The following is a 6,229-nucleotide window of genomic DNA, read 5'->3' as shown; positions in this document are numbered from 1 at the left end:
CATGATTCCAAATTAGTTCTTGATACAGCCATCAGTTTCCTTCCTCCTTATTCCCACTTCCCATTTTTATTCATTAAAAAGAAGAGTGAAATATGTTTTTAGTCCTTGTACTTTTGGTAAAATTGGTATTAGTCCTTGTACTTTAACTTTGTTGAATTTGGTCCCTGAATTTTAGAAAAACAGTGATTTTTGTCCCTTTTCACAGACATTTTTCACCATAAAGATGGAAAAAAACTATTACATTTGTAAAGTTTAGGGACTTAATTGATGAAAGTGAAGTTCGGGGGCTAAAATCATGTTTCATATTATATACAGAAACTGAAAACATATTTTATCCTAAAAAAAACACACACACTACATATAGAAGTGAATAGACATGCCAAGGAATTATATGGATATCGTATACATATAAAACATTTTCTTTCCAAGTATAGTTATGTTTGTGGCTTTATTTGCCAATTCTCAAAAGTTCAAGTAACTGCAACAACTCTACCTTGCTATAATCAATGATGAAACCAATTCTATTTCTCTAATATACTCCCACACTTACTGAATTAGCTTCCAAAAAGAATAGAAATAAAGATACTAACCTAGCAGTTGACAAGGAAGTAGCTTGAGCGCAACAGTTTGAGGAAGCATCATATGAATAAACCTCATCAGTAGAATCTAGAAACTCACTACAACCACCCAATAAGAATAGCTTATTTCCCAAAGCTTCAAAACCCATGCCTTCTCTTTTCAAGATGTGAGGTGGAAGATCATCAACAAGCTTCCAATATCTCATTGAGGAGGTTGGATCCAAAACATAACAGAAAATCTCATTTGATTTGTCCCTGCACAAACCACTCTTCACAGAAAATGAAGTTCCTCCATCTCTTAGAGACACGCTTCAGGACAGAATGATATTTTCTAGGAATTCTTGCCAGGCACATAAGAAAAATATCATCTGGAAGGCCACAAATAATTGGAGAATTTGTGGCTTCCACTTCATTTTCACTATTTGATGATTCTTTTCCTTTATCTATATGCTCCATTGTATATATAGTACAGAGAGGATCTGAAAAAGAAAAGGAAAATGTTAGTAAAACTCTTATCAGATCAAAATTTTACTTCTATTTCAACTCATTTGCGTATACATTGTACAACATATTAACATCTAGCTATTATGATCCCAAGCTGAAAGTAATGTCATGGTAGTCCCAAATCTCAAAGCATTTAGTTAACATGTTGAAGAATGAAATATCAGACTCCAAAAATGTTTAAAAGTTTCTAGCTATTGAAAAACAATTTCCTTCTCCTTCAACCTACATATGTCCTTAATTTTCACTATACCCCCCTACAGAACATGATTAAGTGCGACTTGAGCATGATGTGAAATGTGGTCACTTTCTTTACAAAACACAATTTACAAAAATATGTCCATTTTATTTTATAGGCATTAATTTTCAAAACACACAATACAACCAGACAGTGCAAACATGCACAAATATATGATATGTATCCGATACGACAATACAATTATTCTAAAAATATATAGGATTCAATATGTAACAAAAAGAATTAAGAACTTTCTTGGACATCACTATAAATAAAATAAAAATATGAATCATTATCACCATAAGTTACTTTCTATTATTTACAAATACAAATAAAAATAATATTATCAATCTTATTCCTTTCTTGAAATCATCCATATATAGGGTTATTTTTTTTATCAATGGACAATGTTCCATGTTTCTATATTATACATGTTTATATGTCTCATATAGTTCTATTGGATTTTCATAAATTTTATTATAGGTTTGGATATTTTTGATAAATTATCCAAGAGTATCTATCGGATACAGATCCATGAAACAAATTGAAGTATCGATGCTGCATGAGAAGAAACAAACTTCTTTAATCAAGGTACATAAAACACAATACTCTTTTAACTTCAAACATAATTATCTTCATCCTATTAAAGGGGTGAGGAGATCAAAGCACAAGTTGCACTTGTATCAAATCACATAAGTATAACATAAGCAAGGTTCTTAACTTCTTTACACACCTCCCACAATTTCACATAAATAGAAAACACACTGTAACCGAAAGCAATCACCGCAATTCCAGATTTAAAAGCAAAGGAGAACACAATTTTCTCATCGATTGCAAAAGTTTTGATCTTGCAAGTGAATGCTGAATAATCTAGGAGACCTAAATAGAAGATCCAATGAATGAAATGGAAAATTCAATTTATGTATCTTTGTGTTAGGGGTAATGGAAAAGAGAAAGATACCTTGTAAGTAAACTAGGGATTCATCTGAGAAGTGCACAAAACAAGAAAAACAACTCCAACTCAGTTCCAGAGAAAGTTTTAGTATCTTTCCCAATTTCCTAATGTTTTTTCTTCCTTTTAATAATAAAAATTTAGGAGGAGAGGATAGTGTCACAGTTAAAGGAAAAACAATAATAGGACTCTAACAACATTTATATAAATATTTATAAAACAAGTTGAACCTTTGACACGAAACATATTAAACCATAGGACTTTAAGAATATTTATAAATATATTTACAAAACAAGTTGAACCCTTGACATGTAACATACAAAACCGACAAAGACTATAAAGAACATTTATAAAGATATTTTAAAAATAAGTTGAACCTTTGACATGTAACATATGAACTTGTCTAATAATAGCGTGTTTGGTTCGGTGAGAAATCCTCTCACCGGCCACACGTCTTATAGTGCGTTTGTTTCAGTGGAGAATGCTCTTGGTGAGTGTCTCAAAGCATGTTTGGCTTAGTGGAGAATTCTCTCACTACTTGTCTCATGGCAAGTTTCATTTGGTGGAGAACCTTCTCTTTGCATGTCTTATAACTTGTTTTGTTCGATAGTAAAGCCTCTCATTACATGTTTTGCAGTGTTTGTTTCAGTGAGAAACCCTTTCACTGGGCTTATTTTATGTGAAAATGCTAAAACAACCCAAGTTGCAAAAGAAAAACAAAAAACAAATTTAAAGAATCAATTATCTATAAGAAAATAAGGTCATCCTAGACATCTATCAACACCTAGTTAATTTTGTCTTTTGCTCAATTCAGGTTCTATTTGTCAATTTATTCACAGTTAATGTGAGTATGATTAAATATAAATAGTTAAAATTAAATGATTCCTGACTATTTTTTCAAAAAATGTGAGTGTTTTTTTTTAAATTTACTTAATTTATGCATTTTAATTTTAACGGTTCATAATAAGATCTAAAGGAAGGTTAGCAACATTCTCTTTCCTATTGACTAAGTTTATTCAAAATCACAAATTTTTGTAAGTCTCACTAATAATTAAAAGTGATAGTCATTAAATGAAAGTAAAACTTACCAACATTTGTTATCTTTAGTAATCAATAATTAAGTGATTGTTAGAGAGAGAAAGTTGTTATCTTCCTCTAAGATCCAATTATCAATTTTATTCTTGTCACTCATGTAAAAATTTCTCTCACTGCATACATATGTAACACTACCCCATGTATTTTTGTTATAACTTCTTTTTTCTGAATTTCTTATTAAATAATTTTTGGAAAATATACAAATATGATAGAAGTGATGATTATGGATATATTACCAGTTTTTTTTCTAGAAGAACCTGAGTACTTTATTTTATTGGTTCAATCAAGCTAACCATAAATTATTCATCATTTCAAGTAATCATTTGGATACCCTTCTAATAATAAAAAAATAGAATTATACTTTATTACATTTCATGCTCCAAATATTTTATGATTCAATTCTTCTTCTTTTGGGGTGAAAGAGAAGATATCTTGATTGGAGAGAAAATAAATAAATCTCATATAACTTATTATATTTAGTCAATTGAGTTAGACAAGAATTAAACTTAAGTTCTTATGAGATATGAGTTTTCCTTGACAAATATTAATTTAAAATATTAAAAATAAATAATATTTTTCAAAAGTGTTAAAGAAAATTATTTGAGTAATAATTATAATTTTAAAAAATTTATATAATTTATTCATAACTTTAAGAAAAGTAACTGCATAAATAAAACATAATTTTGTAAAATTTAATTAATATTATAATTTTTATAATTAAAAAAGTTAATTAAAAGTATTTTATTTATTTTTTTATGTAATTTTGATGAAACAATCTATATTATATCCTATTGTTACGTAGTTTGTTATCCTCTCCACATCAAATATTAAATAAGATTAAACTTATTTGTTCTTATCATACTCTAATATCGTATCCCTTCCTTTCCTCTCCTCATGGCTCCATCTATTGGCACTGAGTGCTCCAAACCAATCATGAATTTTCACAAGAAAGTCAAAACATTCTTGGGTTTACTTAGAACAGAAAAAAAAATCACAAGGTTTCGTCTCAAATGTAATAATAATAGCCATGATTATTGCTCACGTTACACGGAAGAATGGGTATCTGCAGTTGTAGCCAGAAAAGTTGAACGTGTGAATATCTCCTTGTGCATGAACATGTGCCATACAAGTGTGCTCTCCTTCTCCACCTTGTTCACTTGCACCACAATTGTCACCTTGAACCTCAAGGGTCCCTTTGATCTCTCTATTCCGTGTTCATCAGTTCATCAGTTATATTTATTTCCCTGACAATATATTTTTCATATAGTTTTTTTTTTGTCTTATTCCTTCCCTATAACAACGATATTCATATATTCTCTGGACTTGAGTTCTTACTGCTTTTGTTTCCACTCAGTTTTCCTCTGATTTTCCTAGTTCTATTGTTAGGCTCAAGTGTAGGCAGGGGCTTTGAGCTTTTACTCCATAAATTCTAGTTAGTAATTTGTTTTTTATTTGGATTGGATTTTACATGTACTTAGAAAGTATCTAATATACAAATAAAATCTGCTCATGGAAGCATAATAACTCTTTAATCAGAAGGTATTCAAATACACAGGTCCATGTAGCACCAGTCAGTACCTGAAGTTATCCTAATATCAATTTTTTTTTTATCCAGTTCTAACACTGCAGAAAATTGATGGGATTCTTATGAAGACTTTTCAATTAAAAAGATTATTTTCTTACTTTGGGAGAATGGCTTAGATTAAGGATTTCATTCATATGGAAGTTAAAATTAACATTGTTTCTAGAATTAAGACTATGTTCTGGTTGCTTTAAGCTTCTTTTTTTTTTTCTTTTTTCTTTTTTTGTCTCTAGAGCACTTCAGAGTTTACCCAAAAAATATCTGGTTTGTATGTATCTGGTATCTACTAATCTACATACATCTATGTGACTGCACTGGCCATGTTGCTTAATTGCAATTTAATCTAGTATTCTGCTGAAAAAAAGAGAGAGAAGAAAACATTGATAGTAACTCCATGTTCTAGGGTGTAAATATGTTGAAATTAAGGAGAGAGACCAGTCCCTTATAAAATTAATCAAGGGAGCATGGTTGTGAAGATCATTGAATCCTGAAGAAATGAATTGGATAGCTTGCATAGAGTCAGATTCACAAATCAAATAACGAATACCATGACTCCAAGCCAATTCTAAATCATATTTAATGGAAAAGATCTAGAGCTCGGCGGCGTTAAAACTAGTGGTTATTATTAGCGCAAGAACTATAGAGATCTGTTGGAGGTATCGAAACACAGTTCTATGTGTAGTCACCTTTGATTTGGATCAGAAATATCCTCAGGAGTGATGTTCAGCAAAGCTTCTACCTTACTCTTGAGAAGCCATATAGGCCAAACTTCATCATTGAATATTTCAGCATTTCTGGAGTTCCATATATATGAACCAGCAAATGGTTGCAAATCTTAGAGAATGCACATCAGTAAGATTACAAATAAGCCACTGTATTAAATCTTGACAGAGAAAAATCCTGACGAGTATCTTCAAGCAACAGAAAACCTTCTAGCTTTGATGCAGTCCCTGATAGCATGAAGATGAGTTTCTTCAGCATATCCACATCTATGACAAGAAAAATCCAGAGAAAAATGACCGTATTAAATTTAACTTTCTTTGAAGTAATTGATATATCATTTTGTAATTAAGGAAATAAATTGATCCCAACTTTTTTAGAATACTAAAAAATTGGTTCACTCATATTTAAGGACTAAAATGTTTGTTTAATTTTTTCTCCCCTAATCCACTTAAATAATTATCCTACTAGTTCCTAATTTTTTTTATTAATTGGCAGCCCAACACTTCCAAATTTGATATCTAATATAGTTCAAAAATGTAGAACAATACCATGTAAAGAAA

Source organism: Glycine max, chromosome 3 (genome assembly GCF_000004515.6).
Source record: "Glycine max cultivar Williams 82 chromosome 3, Glycine_max_v4.0, whole genome shotgun sequence".
Taxonomy (NCBI): Eukaryota; Viridiplantae; Streptophyta; class Magnoliopsida; order Fabales; family Fabaceae; genus Glycine; species Glycine max.
The sequence above is the reverse complement of the archived record's forward strand: the minus strand, read 5'-3'. Positions refer to the sequence as shown.